Source organism: Tyto alba, unplaced genomic scaffold (assembly GCF_018691265.1).
Source record: "Tyto alba isolate M040663 unplaced genomic scaffold, T.alba_DEE_v4.0 Super-Scaffold_6, whole genome shotgun sequence".
NCBI lineage: Eukaryota > Metazoa > Chordata > Aves > Strigiformes > Tytonidae > Tyto > Tyto alba.
In genome coordinates, this window is record NW_024881327.1 from 18,854,021 (window position 1) to 18,877,025 (window position 23,005).

At 35.3% G+C, this 23,005-nt stretch overlaps 1 protein-coding gene across 7 annotated transcripts in view; it reads left to right on the plus strand.

Moving 5' to 3' along the window:
* The window catches only part of TENM3 (teneurin transmembrane protein 3), a 1,343,701-nt gene that overhangs the window by 710,128 nt on the left and 610,568 nt on the right, over nucleotides 1-23,005 (plus strand). The window lies entirely within an intron of this gene.

The following is a 23,005-nucleotide window of genomic DNA, read 5'->3' on the forward strand; positions in this document are numbered from 1 at the left end:
ATCCCCAAGACTAAGGGAATTCAGAGCTAGAAATGAAATTATAAGTTGCTGTAGTCTCTGATTCACACAGTTAGGAAGTGTAAGTAGTATTGCACAATTTTTTTGCATTTTTTTTTGTAATATTTATTATTATTTGGATTTATTTGGTTTGTAAATATACTTACATCTAGATCTGACCCCTGAAATGTGGATATAGTATTACTTATTCTGCTGAAACTATATATTTGATTATAAAATGTTTTTTAAAGCGTGTCTTTTTGCTTGTCATCTTGTGTTCCATTTCTTGCATTCCAAAAGATCATTTCAGTGTACTTATTATTTCCGGATTTTATTTTTTGATCCAAGGGGTTTGTTTGTTTGCTTAAGTACACAGCAAAACATAAATAATCTCTCTTTCCATTTCCTTCTTCTACTTGTATCTCTTGCCTTCTCTCAGTATGAGCAGCACTAGAAAAAAAACAGCGCACTCGGGAACAGCTCCTCTTCAGACTTCAGTTATTTATTAGGTTGATTAAATATATACATAAATTGAAGCAGCAATATTGAGAAGTTCCATGAAAAAAAAGTTGTTGCTCATGAGCTTGAAGATATTTTAAGTTCTTTTCTTAATTGTTTCTTGACTGACTGTACCCTTTCCTGTAAAGCTCCTGTACACCACCCAGTGAAGTCCTCTGTATTTAAAAAAAAAAAAAAAAAAAAAATCAAATTATCTATTAGATAAAAATATCCAACAAAATAACTTTACAGTTCCAAAATCAAGTGTTCGGGAGTTACAATTAGTAGAATTAAGTTGTAAAATTTAGCTAGATATTTTCTATATATCATATGACACAGTCTTTAGATAAATGATTCCTTACTATTTTTTCCAGGTCATTCATTATTCAGACCACAGAAGCAGGCTGGGATGACCAAGCAGCTTTTTGATATTTTGTTGGATCATCCTGGCACAATGAGTGGCCCAAGGCATTTTTGACTGTGCAGAGTTCCAAGTCTGTACTCAGTATAGCTATTCCTTTCTGCCAGAGCTTTTGTGTGGTGCTCGCCACTGTTGTATGAGTTTCACACATTACTGTTAATTTAATTTCAAAATCCACCTATGGAGTAGGAGGTTATTAACCATATTTTTCATAGGAACTGGCACAGATGAATGGGGCTGGGTGAAAGACTCAGGGAGCAAAGAGCATTCACAAAGAATCTTCGTATAGATTCTTCACACTTACTCCAGAACCTGCAGTGCTTAAAAGTTCTCAAGTTCCCTATGGCCAAGTATGTGTGTCATTACTTTGATTCTGATGGCATTGCATAGGAAACTGGAACGATAAGACCCTGACATTTCAATACCCAACTCATGATCTTGTGCTAGCAGCAGATACACTCCATCTTGATCTATAGATCAGTGTTAAGAGTCTGACTATCCATAGACAAATTATTGAGAAAGTAATGCTTCCCTTTTACCTACCTCACATAAAAATATTCATCTGAGAATTTTAAGCACCTATCTTGGGGTTATAAGTCTTCAGGGAGGATCAGAAATCCAGGAAGTTACATTATTACAAGGCTAAGGCTAAAATCCTCAGTGTCAGTCAAGCATAGGGACAAAAATAAAAGAATCCACTGATCTGAGTACACAGTTTAAGATGCTGATCCCTATTTAGGGGGAAAAAACATCATCATATAAGTCTTTACATGTTCATGATACAGCTTACTATTACAGCCACATTCATGTTTGAAGTTGAAAATGTTTGTCATTCTTCAACTAGACAACAAAGTCTCAAGCCAGTTCCTTAACCCCAGTAAGAGAGAATACACCACTTGGTACCAGCTCTGAAAAACACATCTTAGGGGATGTTCAGTATCCTCTAGGAGGTCTATTATAGGATCTAGAATCCATTTCTACATAGCAATAGTTTAATTAAATAAAAAATCCCTTCTGATAGCATCTGCTTTCTTTATTACACATTTTGCAACTTCTGTCAGAACTATGAGAGGGGTCTAATAAGTGACAGCACCCTTCACTAAGTAATCCCCATTCACGCCTAGAGCACGTTCCTTGATCAGTGAGGCAGAAGAGCTGTGGAAAAACAGTACCTGATCATGCAAATATAGAATATGTCAAAATGCAGATGCCCAAGGAAGAAAAAATCTCATTTCTCCAACTTTGCTTTTACAACTGTAGCAATACTGCTCAAATTTTGCTTTAGTTCGGTTTGAGCTTTTCCTGTTCATATAAGAGAGTGGAAGTGGTTAGGCGTTGCTGTGGAAAATCTTAGATTTATTTTCTCCCTGCCCTTACCCTTATTCTGGTGGAAAGGGGCAGCAAGTAAAGAACAGCTTGGTTTCACTTCTTAGAGTTTCAATAAAAGATACAGGATGACATAAAGTCATAGTCATGCTTTATTTCACTCTAACTGTCAGAAAAGAATCTCTCTGAACTATTTTGGGATTTTTGCCCTTTTTCAACATGTTGGTTTGCCTTGGTTAGATTACAAACTGTGGCCAGTAGATTCACAATTGCCATTTTAAGCCAGTCAGAGACTACTGAAACAATAGTATTCAATAATAATTACATAAAAGTGAATTTGGTAATGAATTTAGTTTCTGCTGACTTGCTAGCTAACCATATGGTTAACTTCAGAATCAATCAAGAATTTCCTTGGACTTTACTTAATTGGGTGACATACAATTTAAGTACATGAAGTGTGATAAATACAAGCTGTCTTGATGAAGATCACTCTGTTGACTCAGTGATTGAATAAGAGGAACTGTAATAACAAATATGTGCATAGATATTTTTAAGTAGAAATGAAGCCAGCCTATTAGAGTTAGCAACAGAAAATTCAGTATGGGTATCATTCTCCTTAATTATGTACTGCAGAAGCAGTGTCATGCACCTGGAAAGACATTATCACACTTGCTATGAGCCACAGGGTATCGGCAACAAAAGATACATTTTCTTTATTTCATTATTGCTTTACAATTTTAACTGATGCAAACAAAAATCTGTATGTTGCATGCATTTAGTTTATTTTTTTATTTTACTCTTCTGATGTACAAGGATGCTTTTGTTGCTTTGTTTTAGTCAGACTGAACACCCTACTGGGCTATTTTTTTTTTTTTTTTTATTCTCTGAGAAGACAGTTTACAAATTTGCCTCCAGTGAGGAAGAGGAGCAGATACTCTTGCAGATGATTGCTTGGCTAAAGGGACAATTTCACCATCATCGTTCAGAGCACTTTCTTTTAAATCTGTAGTGTGAACTAGATGTTTTACTATGTTGTCTAGACACAGAAATATATACAAAAACATCATACAGAAAAGAAACTTTGGCTTTCTCGTGTATATTTTCTGCCCACATGACTACTTTGCAATAGTGATTGTAATGGCATGATCCTGAATCATGACTCATAAAGCTGGGGTAGCCTCTGAACCAGCAGTGTGGTACTTGGCAACAACTGAGGTACAACTATAAAAACAACTTATAAGTTCAACTTGAAGACTTTTACAAGGTTAGGCTGATGACAATTTTGTCTGCTCTTCCAAGCCTTCAGAAAAATCTTTCCCAGTAAGCACTGATGCTACAAAGACATAAAATTAACAAGTTCCAGTTTGACTTTGGTCTGTAACCAAGTTTATCAGCTACAGGAAGTAAACAAAGTGTATTTCTGGTTACTGAAGTAATTTAACAAATTAAAAAAAAAAAAATGCTACTAGTTTGCCAATGCTTGTGGCATTAATGTGCCTGAGTAGAGGATAAGTAGCAACAGCATTCCTCAAGTGTTTCAGGTTTCACTGTTGCTGGGGAAAGGGAGTATGTTGTGGTTCACTGAAGGATAATTCTACAGCCAGAGGACAGAGTAATGTGGGAAGGCCATGTGCCGATGTATTCAAGTACCTGCAGTACTCACTTCAAGCAGATGCGGGGGAAAAAATGCCTAAACTTAATTCTGGTGAAGTATTTCAACTGAGGTATTTTTTAAGATCAAGGGGGATTTAATCAGCATTTTCTAGACTGATCATAAAGGCCAGCAGTAAAAGTGCTATATACAACTCTGCACATTATGAAAACAGAGTTTTTCCTCAGGTTCAACAATCGGGTGAAAAATGGCTAAAACAAGCACAAACTTCTTTATAACTACAGACTCATTAAAAAAAAAAAAATATTAGTTTTGTGCCCTGCTCTTTATCACATGGTTTTGCCCCAGTGTGTCTTCAATCATCCCACCATCCAGACCTGCTACTTAAATAACTTGTCTCTTTGCAGTAGTGGGGAGAGAGGCAGGACAGTTTCTTCATGGCTTCCACCAGTGTTTGGAACAAACCAAAAAAAAAAAAAAATAATAGGAGAAAGGGGACAGAATTTTCATAGATTCCAGAAGGGAAATACACAAGGGAGGGATAGGACACAGAAAGGGAAATGGGCATATGTACTCAAGGATACAGAGAGAACTGGAACACTGAATTACATCCTGCAACTTCGAAGAAATCTCCTAGAGGGAGGTTCATCCTTCTAGCAAGTTAAATCAGCTGGCGAGCATGCAAAAAAGATGTTCACATCTTCCCCAGTGTGCCAGTGTCCAGAGAGATATCATTACACTGCAGTAAGTGGCCCTATTGCAAAGTCTGGGATTTTTTTCTTTTGTTATCTAGAAAGACTCAAAAGGTATTGCCCTGCCCTGACTTGTATTTCCTGGTGAAGAAAAGTGACTTTAACAAGATCTTTACTTTTCTCCCCTTAATACCTCAGCCAGCCATTCCAAGTGGGGAAGTGCTAATTTATTACTCTTTTCTGGTTTACTGTTGTTAAGGCAATGCTCCAACAGCAGGTGATATGATTCAAGGGTGCTAAATAGTAGCACAGAAAAGCTGTGGTGACCTTGCTTAATCTTCTTCATTATAAAGCTAGGAAACATTTCAACTTTAATGTCTATGCTCAGTTAAACTGCATCTTTAAGGGGGAGATTTATATTTGAAGACATCATGTTTGTTTTGAAGGTTTGCTCATCTGTTAGAAAATGATCACTGACAAGGTTTGCTTTTTGTCTGTGAGAGCCACTGAAGGTGGGCAGGAGAAAGAGTCACCTTTATTATGTGAAGCAGAACAGGAAAGGCTAAGAGTTACAATCTGATGCCATGTTATTAAGCCCCATATGTTGCAGCCAACAAAAAGGTGGTGTTACAAAGAAATGTGTTCAACGTGCTAAGCTTATTGGGGAAAGAACAGATAGCCATAGAAAGTTACTTTCCTGAGTTTATAGTTGAGGCTGCAGCAACCTCATGATTGTAGACAGAAATGCTGCTACAGAAGTTTTTCGCAGTGGAGTTAATGCGGAGAACAGCTAACAGGCAGATCTTTCTCAGAATACCAATTCTGTCCTGGTCACTCATTTTCTACATATGCAAAGTTGAGGGGATTTTGAGGCTGTCAGCAGAGAGGTCATAAGGGAAAAAAAAAAAAAAAAAAAAAAAAAAACTGGAATTAATTCCAGTGCTGGTTTCACTTGCACACACTGTAGACTATTGGTATAGTACATAATATATCTCAATCTACCTGTCTGCTTCTCAAAAAAAAATTTATACCTGTCATTTATTTTCCCATTATGACATTTAGGGAGCATGCCAAGGGTATACTACATTGCAAACTGATGAAAGAGATAGCAGTAGAAAAATAAATGTAATGATTATTCAGATTTTTGAAAAAAAAAATGTCCTTTAACAGTTTTTGTGTTCTACAGCAGAAGGGGCTGGGTGGGGTAAAGCTGCATCTCAATCCAGATCCTATTCTTTCACCTGTAATTTAGTTATTGTCCCAGAGATCGTCCCATGATCAGCTGGATTCACATATATACACTTATTCACAAGGTTTCAGTATATCTTGCCAGGAAGAAAAAGAAAAAAGGATAAAAGGATAGATGGGGCTTTTGTGTGTGTGTGTGCATACTTGCTACTTGCAGTGTAAATTATTCTTTTTCTTACAATATGACTTGTTGATATATGGTGATGTAACCGGCCTCTGCTTTAAATAACTTCTATAAAAAAAGAATAAAATATATGGACAGTGATAGCTGGATCACTGCTTCCAGTACTAGACTGAAATCCTCTGCCACAGCTGTTGTATCTAGCATTTTGAATTGTCATTTGTTTTTCTTTTTTAATGTTGTGTATCATCCCTTTAAAATCAGTAGTACCAAAATACCCTTAATATTCTTTCTACAATTTTTGCATGAACATTTACTGTAATACTGCCTTTAATTATAGGACACAAACTATTTCTTAACAAATTAATGCTATTTTAAGCACTCTTTGTAACCTTAAATAAATTTATAGCATCTATTCAGGACAGTAGAAAGTACTTCTCCAGATGGCTTGATTATGACAGATAACCTTATTTATTGCTATGACAGTACAGGGGCAAGCTGCACCTGTGGTCTCTTCCCCAGTCTGTCTTGCAGGCTTGTCTTTCAAGCGACAGACCTTACTAACAATTTGCAGGATTGAATCCAGCAGTTTACCTAACTTTAGATTGTATCCTCTCAAATTCTTGCCCTGGTTTCTTGCCAATCGGTGCCTTATTCATCCTTTAGGCAACCTTTGCAAGTGTTTCATCAGATAGAATATGCCACTGTTTCCTCTTTTATTTTACTGTTCTTAGTCTTGATCCTAGGACACTGCTCCCTTTTTTGATAGGGTGAACCTTGCAAGACCAACTGTAAATTTTGATGTTGTCTCAATGACACATTTCTGTAAGGTTTTGTGACAAAGATCGAAGTTACAAAGAGAATCTCTCTATAAAGGCACGTGTTATCCATTCCCTGCAGAAACACATCACAAGTACAGAAAAGGTTGAATATCATAATAGGTTCTGTTGCCCAGGTCAGTGGGACATGGCAGCATGACTATGTACAACTAAGCATGACGTGTTGCTTAAAACATAGTATTCTCTCACGTTTAGCCAAGGCCTGCTACTTTATATGTAACCTCAAGTGTTTCTACACAACCCTGTTGCACTCTCAGTATCTCTCTTGCATTGTTTTTCCAGTGCTTAATCCCTTGCTTTCTGTGTGATACTTGCTAACATTTTAATACTTTTTTGATCATAAAATTCCAAAATGAAAAAGAAGCCTGTTAATATAGCTGAAGTCAGTCACACAGAAATATCTCAGTTAGTAGTTCTTTTAATTCTCTCTTAATAAGTCTTGTATTTCTATATTACATCTTATCTATGATAATTGGTTTTGCTAGCAGTGTTTTATCCAGCAATCCAGAATGATATCAGTCAGCCAGATCAAAGAACACAAAGTATTTATAAAATGTTATGGCTATCCCCTTTGTCCACCACAATGAATAAACATTTTTATATTGTAATGATATAATAATATAATTTCATAATGTTTTTAACTTTTTTAGTTCTTGACAGTGTTATAATGTAATCAAAGCCAAACAAAATTTCCCCAGTCAATAATGAATAAAATACAATTTTTTATATAATTTCTTTTGTCTAACACAGAAATTGAGATTAGGAAAGTTAAGAAAAAGTTGACAAATAGAAAGGCTAATTGGGTAGCAAAATGAGGCAGCAAAATGCTGAAACCAAAGTTATCACGTACAGGTGCATCCTAATTTAAAACAAACTTCTCTTATTCATTAGAGTCAGCAGTGGCTGTTGTCTTGACAGTAGAAAACACTGTGGTACTGCTGTCTGATTAATAACTTCCATTCGCAATCTGGGTGCTGCTGACTACAATGGAATCATTTTCAAAGTGACTCCAATGCTGTATGATAAATGGATGGGTTTCAGGAAGAGGGCTTGGTCCATAGGTGATGCTGGCCATGGAGAAATTGCTGTGTGTTTTGTTTTGCTATTTCTAAATTTCACTTAAATTTACATTAATTTTTCTTTATCATTTTATATTTTCCAGTGTCTTATTATACACTTCTATACACTTTCTGCATAAATATTTATCTGTTGTCACTACCATTTCAGCAGAAACTGCTGAAGATTACAAATGTTAATAGGGGTTAAAAGCTAGATACTATGTTTATTGGCTTATCTCCACCCCTTGAGGGAGTATATTGATATTCAGCTTTAATTTTAGATTCTTACACTGTTTTTCAAGAGTGAACAGTTTGATATTTCATCAGTGTACAAAGAATGCACTATGGTACTCAAATTCCAAACCCATTGTCTCTGTCTAGATTGAATGGCAAGCATATATGCTGTAGGCTCCTCAGCTCTAACCACACACCAAAGTTTACCTACAGAGAAATCTCAGAAGTTTGATTGAACTGTTAGTTTATCTTTAGCCAGAGGAAATAACACAAGAATGGTGGGAAATTGATTAAAATTTTGTCATTATTCTGGTCTTTTTTTGAGGAAAGCAAAAAAATAAATTAAAGCAGGATAAAGTGAACCCAAATAGAATTCATTTTTTCCCGAAAGGAACAAAGTATTAACCATACCAAATGAACGATGATCAATATTTAAGTATAAATAAGAAAATATTTGTAGTTTTTTACGTTATGAATTTTGCATTTGGGAACAGGAAAGGCACTAATCAGTAGCAATAGGAATCAGGAGCTCCACACAGTACTGTCCATCAGCATTTGGCTAGTGTTATAAAAGTTGGGAAATCCCTGACCATACCTCCTGTTAAACATTTATCTGCAAATTTAGATGTTAATGTTACACTGAAATTTAATTACTAGGCATGTATGAAAATCAGACTGTAGGATGTAGATTAATTGCAAGTAAATATAAGTACTCACCAACATGCCCAAGTTAGGAGCCTTGGTGCTCAGTGCTCCCACTATAACAAGTGGAAACATAAAAACGCTTTTAAGTCTGGTTTGATCTCTGGAAATGCCTTTCCCTTTCTCTATTGACCACTGGGGAAATTTTGGACAAGATTTCAAACTTTCAACCTTTGATAAGGGGTTTAAAGTTGGCCAGGAGAGTTCCTGAGATAGTTTTAGTCTTGTTCGTCTTTCTGTTTGTCTGTGCAATATCATTTAATTGTTATATCACTCTCTTCACTGTTAAGAAACATTTTATTATCCTTTTATGTGAATTCATCTAGCTTTAAAAGTTATTCTAATGATAATACATGATACCATGTGGCTCTCAGCAAGTTGTGTGTCAAATATTTAGTACAACTGCATTGACATTCTGCCAGGCTCTTGGTGAGAGCTTTTGTAAGAAGTCTTGTTGTTGAATCTGATTCAGTTTAAGGCAGGTCACAAATCTCAGTCACAGTTCAGTAGATCATCCAGATTTTATTGTCTGAGTTAGCCTCATTTATGGCTGGCTTCCAAAGCAGCATACTGGAGTGTGAGTTCAGAAGAGGCAAACTAGAAAACATGAAGTAAAGGACTAAGAAGGCACCATGCTGCTAACATGCAATCTGTACTTTGCCAGGCAGTCCTCTGATTCAGTTCTTGACATTATCCCTTCTGTATAAAAGCAAATTAAACCATTATAAAATTCATATCATTGTTTAGAGGATGTGGTGGGTTGACCGTGGCTGGATGCCAGTTGCCACCAAAGCTGCTTTATCATTCCCCCTCCTCAGATGGACAGGGGAGAGAAAATACAAGCTCATGGGTTGAGATAAGAGCAGGGAGAAATTATTTGCCAATTACTGTCATGGGCAAAACAGACTCGACTTTGGGAAAAATTAATTTATTGCCAATCAAATCATAGTAAGATAATAAGAAATAAAACCAAATCTTTAAACACCTTTCCCCCACACCTCCCTTCTTCCCAGGCTCAAATCTACTGCTGATTTTCTCTACCTTTCCCCCCCAACAGCGGCACATGGGGATGGGGAATGCTGGTTGTGGTCAGTTCATCACACGTCTCTGTCACTCCTTCCTCCTCAGGGGGAGAACTTCTTACACTCTTCCCTGGCTCCAGCATAGGGCCCCTCCCACAGGAGACAGTCCTTCACAAACTTCTCCAACATGACTCCTTCCCACGGGCGGCAGCTCTTCATGAACTGCTTCAGTTGGGGACCCTTCCACTTGCTTCAGTCCTTCAGGAAGGGACTGCTCCAGCGTGGGTCCCCCATGGGGTCACAAGTCCTGCCAGCAAACCTGCTCCGGCGTGGGCTCCTCTCTCCATGGATCCACAGGTCCTGCCAGGAGCCTGATCGCATGCAGGCTTCCCACAGGGTCACAGCCTCCTTTGGGCACCCACGTGCTCTGACGTGGGGTCCTCCACAGGATGCAGGTGGAGATCTGCTCCACCATTAACCTCCATGGTCTGCCTCACCATGGTCTCCTCCAGGGGCTGCAGGGGAATCTGGCACCAGGAGCATCTCCTTCCCATTCTTCTTCACCGATCTTACTGACTGCAGAGTTGTTTCTTTCACATATTCTCACTCCTCTCTCTGGCTGCAGTCGTGCAGTTTTTTTCCCCCCCTTTTAAATATGTTATCACAGAGGCACTGCTGCCATTGCTGATGGGTTCAGCCTTGGCCAGTGTCAGGTCCATCTTGGAGCCAGTCAGCATTGGCAAGAATTGGACATAGGGGAAGCTTCTAGCAGCTCCTCATAGAAACCATCCCTGTAGTGCTTCCACTACCAAAACCTTGCCACAGAAACTTAATACAAAGGAACAAAGATTCTCTGTCTGTTGTGGAGTTTAGTGTGTCTAGTATTTCTGCTGTCCTCTTAATCAAGAGAAGTAGATGACAAGGAATGTGCTAACTGTGACTAGCAGGAGACTGCAGATAGCAAGACAGTACTTTGCTTCAGAGAATACAAGTGACAAATACTAAGTAAATTCCTTTCCCTTTCCATTTAAAAATACTTACCTGTGGTACCAATCAATATTAAACATGTCCTGAAATCTGTCATCATGTGAAAAATAACTTAGGCCCACAGAGAAGTACATATGAGACTTAGTAATATGCATATATCCATAGCAGTAGGACATATACCATATTTAGCACTGTGATACCTCAGTAACAATTGACAGAACAGACGTCGAACTTTTAAAAAGCAAGTTTCAGTACTAACATTCTCAAGGGCATATTGGTGTGTACTGCCATCGTACTTCATGGTCTGAATCTACTCACTGAAATCTTCTAGTAAAGACAGTAATGTTCCTAGATAGTGAATTCTGGAGAGTGCTTACATGTCTATTGTACAGCAAAGAATTCTTGGCTAGAAAAATTTGTGAGAAAGCATTTGGCAAAAATTATTAGAAATATGTATTAATGACATTAACATAAATTTTCTGAACTACATTAACATAAATTATTGTCCACATTTTTCTGAATGTCTTTAAAAGACTGATTGCTCCCTCACTCTAGTATTAGTTTCATCATACGCTGTTATTTAGAAGAAAACAGTTTAAACAATCTACCAACAATAGCTACAGCATTTTTGTTGTATTTGCTGCCGGTTTTCATTACCCCTCAGGTATATTAATTAGGTAGGAAATTTATAGCATGTGTTTCTCAAACAATTGTTTGAGAAAAATGTCCGTCTCTTAAAGGTATTTACAAATGCCTTAGTAAAAGACTATGAAATATAATAGCAATGAAGAAGGTCATAACACTTGTTCAGCTATTCTAGGACGTGTAGTAAATCTTTTCCTCCTTTTGATATGGCTTCCCAGTCTGCTCTTTTTCTGTGCAATAACCTAATAATAATAATAATAATAATAATAATAATAATAATAATAATAATAATAATAATAATAATAATAATAATAATAATAATATTAATAATAATAATAATAGCAATAATAATAACAATAACAATGATGTAATATATATGTTAGCTTTAGTCCTTCAATAATCTACAATATTTGTAACACTGAAAATCCGGTTTCATGGGTATTTTTTCTTCTATATTTCCATACTGGAGCTTGACATTTTAGGTTTTTTTCTTGTCTAATCCTTCCTAGAACAGTCTGTTGTTTTGGGCTTTTTTTATTAGTTCATTATATTTCTTATTTCAGCTGTTGACAAACAAGTTGTTTCTTGTTCTCTAGAATGTACACTTACTTCTTCTCTAAATTTTACCATTTTCATGCCTGAGTTATTAGCTGACATGTTTATTTTCCAGACTAGCTTTTAAAATTTGTTTTCCTTCCTTTAATTTATAAATGATATAATCAATTATTTATATATTATTTCCCTCATGAATCCTAGGCAGAATATTTGATTGTCCTTAGATAAGTCATGCCATAAGCAAAGCTCTCTCGGGCAGCTGACACCAGTTAGCGCAGCTAGTTTTTAACCTCTCCTGAGACTTGACATGTCTAAGACCAGCAAACAACTGCCTACATATTGTATCACTCAGTGAATGAAACTGATGCATTGTTCAAGCCCATTTGCCCCCTTTTGCTGAGCTTGCATTGTTTTGCCTATTTCATACACAGTCAGAAACTAGCCCGTGCAAAAAACTGGCTATGAGAGAGAAATACGATCTAAAGTCATCTGTGTAATAACCTTCCCTCAACATCAGCTCAGCATCAATAATTTGACAAGGGTCTAATAATCACGTTGTTATTCATACAACCTGGCTGAAATTTGAGTGGTGTCCCCACAGTATTACAGAATCTGTCCAGTTTTTCCAGGCAGACTTATATACATGAAAATACTTTCATATTCTGAAGTTAAATACAAGCAAGAGATATGTGCCCTTTGCATTGTTACTAATAATGTCCTATAGCTCTTCATTTATAACTAAAAAACTAGTTTTATAAGTAGATGACATACTGTCTTCTAGACTCTAATTAAAACTTATTTTTGGTCCTTAGGTGTAATGACTATGCTTCTGAGATGAGCTCTTAATTAAAGCACAGTGATCCTGAAAGTCCCACCTCTCAGCAGTAATGATTGACATCCAAGGATACATAATTTACACTAATTGAGCTTTCCATTTATACGTTTTTCTGCAGCCAACTCATCAGAAAAGGTAGGAGAACAGACGAGCATAAGAAAAGGTATTTTGCTGTCATCTGTATTTTCCTAAGAGGGAAAACCTTGCAGAACTGTTGAACATTTATTACCATGGGTGTTAAATCTTCTCTTCAGGTTTTAGATGTAACATTTTCGTTACTATGAAAATTAGTATTTTTAATTCAATGATGTACAGTTTAATAATGACTCAGTATTCACTATTCAAAAACAAGACTAACAAGTCAGTAGGCAATGCTTTGGATCACAAATACTATTGCATAGCAATATATATTTTCTGAACAGAAGTTGTTTGGTATTAAAACGAGATATTTCACTGTGTGAGTGGTGTCTTATCTGTAAATGTTACCTTAATTTTGACCCACAGTCAGAAGTGGAGATTTTATAGTATTTATTAAGCAATCTATGATTCAGTTTAGTACTTCAATAATAAACTTTACTTTGCATTTAATTTAACACTATATTATTCTGAAGTCAGCTTAAGATGAAGTTGCTGAAGTCATTGAATAAAGTCCAGTATTCTCATCTGAGCTGAAGTCCATTGAAACAAAAAAATACTGATAAGAACATGGTGGATGGAGAGGAACAAAAAGGTACAGGAATGTATCAGAGAGATATCTGGCAGAGGAATTACATTTCAAATGGTATATAGGAAGTACTAGAAGCAGCCAAGGAAAAAAAAAAATGGAAATTAGGCCAAACATATGCCTACATAAAGATGTATCTATGTTTTAAACAGTAATCCACGATACTATAATAACATTTTGGTCTCAGAAATCAGCTTTGGTCTGACCATATTTTTGTTTGACTGTCTGGATAATTTAGAACACCTTAAAATGAACTTATTTATTCCTTATTTACAACTGAAATTTCTGGTGACTTATAACAAATTTCAGTGAAAATGGAGGTCTTGAAATTGGCATCAGACTTTCATGAAAGAAATCTGTCCAATTTCAGTGTTTATATTTTACGTTTACCTGCTATCTATACTCTTTTCTAGAAATGGGAAGCATTCAAGGTGTGGGGGTAAAAAAATTGAACATATTTCAGAGATGATATTTTAGGATTCTAAAAATGAGCCAGTGGTTTAATTAGTGATGCTAAGCTTGAGGGATAGAGGAATTACACTTCCTCAGGGAATATCCATACTGGAGAGGATTAAAATATAAATTCTTACTGACATATCCTGAAATCTGAAATAGAAACAGATCTAGCTGTTTGTATCTATATGAAAAGTGAAGAGATCTGTGGAAGAAAAATGTAAACATATGCATATATGTGTGTAAACTGGGGACTGTTTAACTTCTGAAATGTTTTACTCCTCAAATGCAGCACAAAGGCTGTAGAGAAAGGGATTGAAAGGAAAACTAAAACCATGATGGTGTTAAGGCAGGCATTAGACAGAAGGAGGTCCCTTCAAAGCAGTACACTGACTTTGCATCAGCCCCTTTGTGTCCGACACGGTTATGAAAATGTGTATAGGAGCAGAGTGACTTAGAGTGCGGGCCTTTGTACTTCTTCCAAGAAAATAAGAGGACAAAATGAAAAAAACCTTAAATTTAGAATTAAGAGTACAGAGATGTAAGTGGAGGCTAGGAAAAAAAATGGAAAATAAATAATATAGTACAAAAACAGTGGCTATTCTAAATGCTCTTCATATCTAGAATAACTTTACACTCTTACAAGTGCAAAACTAATAGTAGATATTTTATGAGAATGTAATTACATCATTTTGTGATAGAACTCTTTGTCCAAAGCAACTCATTGCAAACTTTTATATTTACCTATAATTTTACTAGGATTTTCATATTGCATATATGGAGATATAATATCTAGCTATTAAGTAAATTTTTATTGCTGGGCACTTGGAAAGAATGCGCAGTCTAATTTGGCTACTTTAGAAAGCTGAATTGTTTAAAACCCAGCCAGTTTGACAGAACCAAAATGTTTTAACTTGTTAAGGAGAACAAAGATGCTTCTGTACAACATAATACAGCCACTAGTCTGTCAATGTCTAACTTTGTATAGAATTTGTATATTTTTATACTTATAAAATGGTAAAGCTCACTGTAAATTTCACTAGACTGTATATACGTGGAAATATCTATTAACAGGAAACATATGCATACATTCAGAATGTTGGCAGCTGGTCTAAACTGTAGTTAAAATGTGCTTTGTGCTAATTCAAAATAATAGTTCCAACTATAGCATCAGCTTTAAAGATCATAGCAAATGTCAGATCAGCTGAGGCCAATGTATGCCTCTTGCTTATGATAATCAATTAGACATTAATAATAGGTATTTCATTTTGAATAGCAGCAACAATAAATTATTCTCAGGGTAACATGGTGGAGCCTAGTCTCCTTTGGCTTTTGGAACCGTTGAAATAGCAGAACATCAGTCAAGTTAATAAAGTGTGCCCTTATTACACATTCTGCATCTGTACATAAACTGCCAGCATATGATCAAAGACTGCAGCTGTTTCAGTTATATCACAGTCACATCATAGACATTTTATAGTTATAGCAGAGATAGAGTTCCAGGGGCAACCCGGTCACCTTGCAGACATACAGAGTTCAGTGGAAGCTCATTAAATTGTACCTTTATATTATATGAAACTGGTAGCACATCTTTTAGGTATGGTATATATAATTTTTGTGTTAAAAATGTTTTGTATGTATTTTGTATGCATTACTTGTGTGTCTTCTCAAGAAATCCAGGCTTTTGTTCACACAAAACTTCAGAGTTCCATGTTTGCATATTTTAATTTTGACTTGGTAGATGCCAATAGTAAAGGATTATTAATAGTCAAATGGCTGTGTTGTATGGCACACTTTCAGACCATGTGAAGACATTAATAAAATATCTGATATTAATTTAAATAATTATAATATAAGCGGGAATATTAAAGTGTATTTTCATAGCTGTTGACACATTTTTCCACTTTGTCTCATGTATGAGTTTTTGACTTAGGTCAATGAGTTTTGTCATTAACTTTTAGAAAAGTAGGATTTCGTCTAGTCAGTTTTTAGTAATAATTGGATATGGTTTAGTAACAACTGATTACCTTTCTCTATTATCATGTTTCAGTTTGAGAAACATCAGAGAGGGAGAGACCTTAGTAAGAAAGTGATTCAAGGAGTTATTGCTGAAAAATGTGTTTTAAGTGTTACTTAATGTTGAACACAGAATAGCTAACTGCTATATTGCAACAAAACTAAACTGTCAACTTCTTTGGAATTTTAAAGACTCTATAAACTCAGCCTCATTGTTTGTTTAGTTCCACATTAGAATTCATGAAAATAGTATAATTTTACCATTTAGGTAACGAAGCAGTACAACAAAATACAGACAGTCAGCTAATCCAATATTTGAGTCTTAATATTTTTGCTAATTTTTGCAGGAATTAATAGCTGAAGCAAAATGAAGCAAAAAAAAGCCCCAGTTTACTTAAGGAACAGCTCTTAACAAAAAATACCACCTTGCTAGTTCTTAGCTAGTCTTCTGAAATGTATTTTTCACACTTTACACATAAATAAACATATGTGTATTTGTTCTGATAACTTTCAGTGCATGTACAAAAAAGAATAGGTTGTAAAACTAAAATATGTTAGGTGGGATAATAATCTATTATGGTAACAGCCAAATTGCTTGTCATGTCATGAAGGGTTATGCTTTAATTAAGCAATAAGGCATGACAGGGTGTGAATTACAGTGTAATAATTCATGTCTAGTGTATTGTTAGGCAAGAGGCCAAAGGCCTAGTGCCACTGAATGCTGCAAGAATGAATTATTATGCTGTAATTTAAACAATGCAATATCATATTGCAATAACTGTAAATTATTACATTTTAAATTAAAAAATGCAAATTATAATTTTTCTATACCTAATTAGTCACACAATAAACTATTTTGTTGCCAAGTCTGTCAGAAAAGAGAGATTTTCTATTTAATATTGTATTTAGATTTAGATGGCAATTAACCTCTAAAGACAATTGTTTCTGGGATATCTGAAAAATGCTATTTTGATACTATTTTTCCTAAAATAAACAGAAAACATACAACTCTGAAGAACAAATGTTCCCTATATTCTTTCTTTTTATTGGACAAAATTAACATACAACTCTTAAAGTACAGGCTTTGTGAAACTCCTCTTACCTAGGAGTCTTCCATTTAGTGGATGCTTTGTTATTACCTTTACCTTTTGAAAGTACAATTTTTCTTCTTCCCATTCTTCCTTATTGACACTTTTTCAGAAGACACCTCATTTATAAAGCCCTTCAAATTCATCTCTCAGACTAATTGCTTTTAAAAAATTGTATTTTCTATGATTTTTTTTCTCCTCGATCTTCAAATAAGTCAATAGGAAGAACACAAGAACACAGGATTGTGAGAGCTCCTATTATTTTTCGCTGCTACCAATCATAAAATCAAATGTATTGTAAATGTTAGAAAAGTTGAAAAAAGTGATGAGCTCCAATATTTTTCTGCATATATGCAGGTTATATGATATAGGTAGCAAAACCCATGTAGTTAAGTCTTACAGTGGATGATGTTTACCACTACTAAGAAATCATGTATTTTTGTCCATTTTGTAAAGTTATTTCACAGTTTACATGTCTGACTGGAAAAGGTTCAGCAGGTTCCATGCCTTAATTGAGATGTGTATGTATTTTCCTTCTTGAGAGAAATTGAAAGCGTCATCCACTGATATATTTGTTTGTAGCTGAGCCACATCACTCAGGTTAGTGGTCTCAATAAAAACCAACCCTCTTTCTTCTCAGCTGTGAGATTCAATAGAACTGGACTAATATGTGGGGGGTTTCTCATTATTTTACACTGCTTTTGTAGTAGTGATGTAAGTCAATACAGCTTCCAGAGGTCACAGGTCTGCTGTACAATATCACTCCAATCTAAATCTCTCTATATGTTCCGGGGTTTTTTTTCAGTTGCATTTTCATGTTCAATCTGAGGCGGACTATTTTCTGATGCACTACTGAAAATCAGATATGGGATCAGTTTACAAGTTGCCATTTGACTCCTTAGTTGATTGAAGTTTATTATCCTGAAGTAAAACCATAATTTGCCAGTTGACTTAATCACATTACAATTAATATACTTCCTTTCAGTGTTGCCATATTTACTATGGTAATACTAGCAAATCATGTTTAATACTTTTTTTTTTTTTTTTTAATAACATCACTTCTGTACTGTAGTAGTAGCTGTAGTAGTAATAATTGACCTCATGTGAGAAGAGAGTTATTGTTTAGGTTGGTACATGAACAAAGAGACAATCCTTTTACATAACAATTGAATTACAAGGAAATTTGCTGTCAAAGGATTCTTTGTACACTAAGAAAATCTGTCATTATGACAGAGTTCACAGGAGGAAACAACTGGTTTAATTTTCACAACAGTTGAACAGCTTCCTCTTCTTCCTAAGCTCAATTCATCAAAAATAAAATATATTGCACTTCTGATATGGTTTACAACAGGCAGTTGAGGAATTTGCTTTTAGTGTCACAGTGATTAGGAGGGCATTTCTACTTGTTAGCTTTCAACAAACAGTTGTCTTTGATCTGAGACTGCAGTCCAGATAAGGATCCACAGTCATTATTCATCACTAAAACATTTTTTATGCCTCTGACTCTTATAAACTGATGTTTTGACTTACTTTCTCCATTTTTTATCATACACAAATTTTTATAAGTACTCCATCATTTTAGCAGAAAAATGAAACAGCAACAAAAAATGTTCGGGGTGAAGGATAATAAACTGGCAGTTGAAGTTTCTGTTTTTCAAAATAGTAATGCTTTTGAGATTTGATTATCAATGACATATTATATGACAAAAGAAGAAAAAGGATTTATAAATGGAAACTAAAAATAGTTGTGTGGTAATTTAATAACCTGGCAGATTTTATTCCATCTGTTAGGAAGTGTTTGAAAGCCATTTCCTGCTGCCACTCACACTACAGAAGCTTCAGAGTTCAGAGATGGAATCAAATACCTGATGTGAAAATCTGCTATTAGGATTCATATCCAAAGATTCATATCAATACCCTTGCCCACAAAATTGTGTGGGGTTATTTAAAGAAGAAAAAGTGAATCTAAAAGTTAAGGATTATTATTTATCTCATTGTCAATACCACACCTTGTGGCAGAAAAAGGACCAAAAATATTCATCCCTTTCATTGAAAATTGTTGAAACTATTCTATGTGACAGGACCATACAAGAAACCAAATTTCTCAGATAGGTGGTCCAGTATTCAAATTTCATTAACTTACTTTCAGGGTGACAGTACAGTCTTATATTAATCTGTCCTTTATTGCCATCCAGAATTGATAAGGAAATTGGAAGAAGAGAACATCAAGTCAAATTATGTGGACAGAAGTTATAAAGGAGAACACACGTAGTGTAAACCTGTAGCTGATGGACTGTCCTTCCAACCCACCATAAATAAATACTGGCATGCACTGTGTTCTGGCAATGGGTTAGCTGCAGCAGCCCACACATGCAGCCGGTTAGGTACTATTATTGGTTATTTCTAGGTGATACTTCACAGATGTTTGACAGATATCAGAAAACATAAATTACTTTTTGTCTTTAATTAGAGAAAACCTGTAACACCTCTGGTAATGTTAATCTAATTGACAGTATCAGACAGCATAGCTTCTCTTCCCTGGGCGGGGTAAGAACGTAAGTTAGAATTGGACATGGGCAAGTGGTACAAGCTGCTGTAAGCACTATAAACTCTTATGACACAGAAAAGGGTCTTTTACATTTGGTCATTTGAATCTAGAATCTAGAGGGAGCATTGAAACTTCACTGGCAACTTGACCTTTTTCTCTTTTGAGCTGGTCAGAAGAAACACAGATAATGTGTTTATATTTGAAAATGGAAAAATCATCTGCCTTCCTGTTAGATAAAATTTTCATGAAAAATTAAAACCCTTATGCAATGCATTTTCCACCCATTCACACATTCACATGCTTTTTGCAAGTTTTAAAATGCTCTGGCCAAAGATTATGTTTTGTTTCACCTTGTTAGAAAAGAAAATGAATTAGTTCGTTTTAATCACAGTACAAAGGAGTACTGACAATTGTAGCTGTGGGGTTTCTTTATATTTGTCATTTTAAAAATTTCATCCCTATTTTGTAGGAACATTTTCAGGTATATGATGGAAGCAGCATGATTACTGATTAAGTTCTGAGACCTATACGAGAGGCCAGCTAGTGTCATACCAAGTGCTGGTTCTACAGGATGGACATATGCTTAGATATTTTCAGAACTCAGCTAGAACAGGGATATAAGGGTATAAATCCTTGTGCTGTGTTATTGATCCACCAAGCTATCTGCTCTGTCAGGATGTACTTGTTTCCTGCCCAGTCCGTGCAAAACAAATGTGATATTTACAAATACAGATCAATTGAAATAACACCGGTGATAATGATTTCCACAAGCATAAGAAAATCTCTTTTTGTAAAGTTTCACGCCAACATCTTTTATCAGGCCCAAGATTAGCCTGCTGGAGTAATTAAAACTTAATAATACTAGATTACCGTGCTAAAGCTAAACTCATAGTGGGTTAATATGTTTTCATACTGAAATCAATTTTTTTGTCCCAGTGAATAGACCTTGGATTTAATAAGACCAGCGCAAGGAACCAGATTTGTTAATGTGTAAAATGTGATTTGTCTATGCTATCTGGACTTCTGGAGAAGGATGTGTAACTAACTAAGCAAAAGGACTGGAAGAGTTGATCCATGTGCCCTTCAGACTTTGAGTATGGACTGCAGTCTCCAAACGTGCATTCTTAAAACTAGCATGAAGATACTCTTTTCCATATGCAACAGCAATGTTCATACAGAGTTTCATTATATAGATCAGGCATATATGAAGTTTTAATTAACTGTTGATGATTTGTAGGAGGAAGGCTTAAGTTTAATCTTTCCTTTGTACAAGGCTTATTCTAAGCATTCCTCCCCTCACCTTTGACCCAGCATTAACATTTGGATAAGTATACCATGTGACAGAATATATATCATTGTCACTTTATTTTGACATAAACAAATGGATCTCAAATGTGACTCTTTTGCAGGCATGTCCACTTTATAACAATGATTGCTAGAAATAAATAAAAATAAAAAATAAAAAACCCACAGAATTTGAATACCTACTGATACCTGGAATCCATAAAAAAAAAAAAAAAAGTAATCTTGAAGAAAAAGAAATAATTTAATATCCCTAATGATGCGAAAGATATTACAATTAAAAAATTAGCTCAGACATTGCATTAGTATTATTTATCTGGTCTTTCTAGTTCATTTCAACTGTGTATTAGATGAGTGATTGGCTCAAACTGGTTTTCAGCCTTTTCATTTATAAAGCAAGGATTTTTCAGGTCTGTAACTATGTGCTGTACACCTAAAGGTGGCTTGAACAGCCAATAGGAGTAATAGGGATGATTAAACCTTGTCACAGGGGGTTAGATGTGGTGCTTTCTTCCTACATGACAGGCTGTGACAGTCAAACAGCACTGAAGCAGAACAAACGACAGTGGCAGTTTGCTGTGAGCAGTGCTACTGTCACAACTCCCACTAGAAAGCTAAATGATAGGTATTCAGCTCAGGGAAGTTTCAAATAGACCATGCAAATTCTGGTTTCAAAAATTTCCCTGCAAATAAATACTGACATGCGTTAACTGCAGAGTGATTGTGGTGTTATGTGAGTGATTGTCCACTGTCTGACACTGGCCATGATCATAGTTTATGAGTTATGCTGTCGATCCATTTACATTTGTGCTTAGCTGTTCTTGTTATGGGAAATCTGCGTTGATTTGAGAGAGCTGGCGTACTAATGTAATTAGAATGAAGGTTATCATTGCTCTTTAATGACCGCATGTGTTTATCATTCTGAATAACTATGTACAGGATGCTACAAAAATGATGTACCTGACTGAGTCCAGGATAAAATCACATATATTTAGACATACAAGCTCTCATTCCTGAGTAAAAGGGACTGACTTTATGAAGACTACAGAAGAGTGAACTTTGAATTTTTAGCAGATTCCTTAAAAGGCAAAAGCTAAGCAAGAAAATGCACCCCCAAATTCAGTCTTTCCAAGTATAGCATTCCAGGCTTTTGTAACACAACAGGAGAGACAGATTTTACAGAAAAAGGAAACTTAGTATTTTAGTAGTCTGAATGAGGGAGTGGTATACTGTGAATATTTTGTTTTCGCATTTTAAGCTGAACTTAGACAGTGTTCCAAGTGCAGAAGAAGAGTAGTACTGTGAGCCTACAGATGTATGTATTTAAATCTATAAAGACAAGTAGAAGAGGTTTGGAAAAAGTTCAAGAGAACATCTACAAAGTCAGTAGTGAGTCAATATAGATAAGAATATTTTCATTATTTCAATATTAATTTTTCCTATCTAAAGACATCTTTAGTAACTAAAGAAGTGTTATGCTTAGATTTCTTGATGCTCTCACATAAACTAAATAATTCTGAATAAATTTTGTCTTGAAATTTTCAAGTTGCTTTTTGTTGCTATTAGCAAAAAGATTAGATGAAATTGTCTCACTTAGCTATAGATGGTTAAGTAATTGAAAGTTACAGCAGTGTAGTTGAGCTTGTACTGAAAATATCCCTTCTAGAAGGACTAAACCCTTCGTTCCGTACTTCTTCATTTAAAATTAATTCCAAATTTTACCGTTTCTGTTCAGAGGATATTTTAATCTTGGAAGATGTATTTTTCTAGTTTTACTAGTCTTTCCTAAAAAGGTAGTTAGCAATTAGGTTTTAAGGATTTTTTTCAGCACACTTTTTTTTTTATTATTATTTCTACTAGCTATAGATATTAAACATGTAAAGCTTTATATGTGTTGTCCCATTTTTACATATATTCATGTCATGACTGTCCAAACAGGGGCCTCTTTTTCAATTTTAAAATCAATTAAGAAAAATCCTGTCTTATTAAGGTGAGGATCACCAAAGCTTCTCTTAGATCTGGTCATGTGCATCCATTCTTCAGTGTGCTTCCCTTGCACTGCCAGGCATGTTGCCTTCTGGC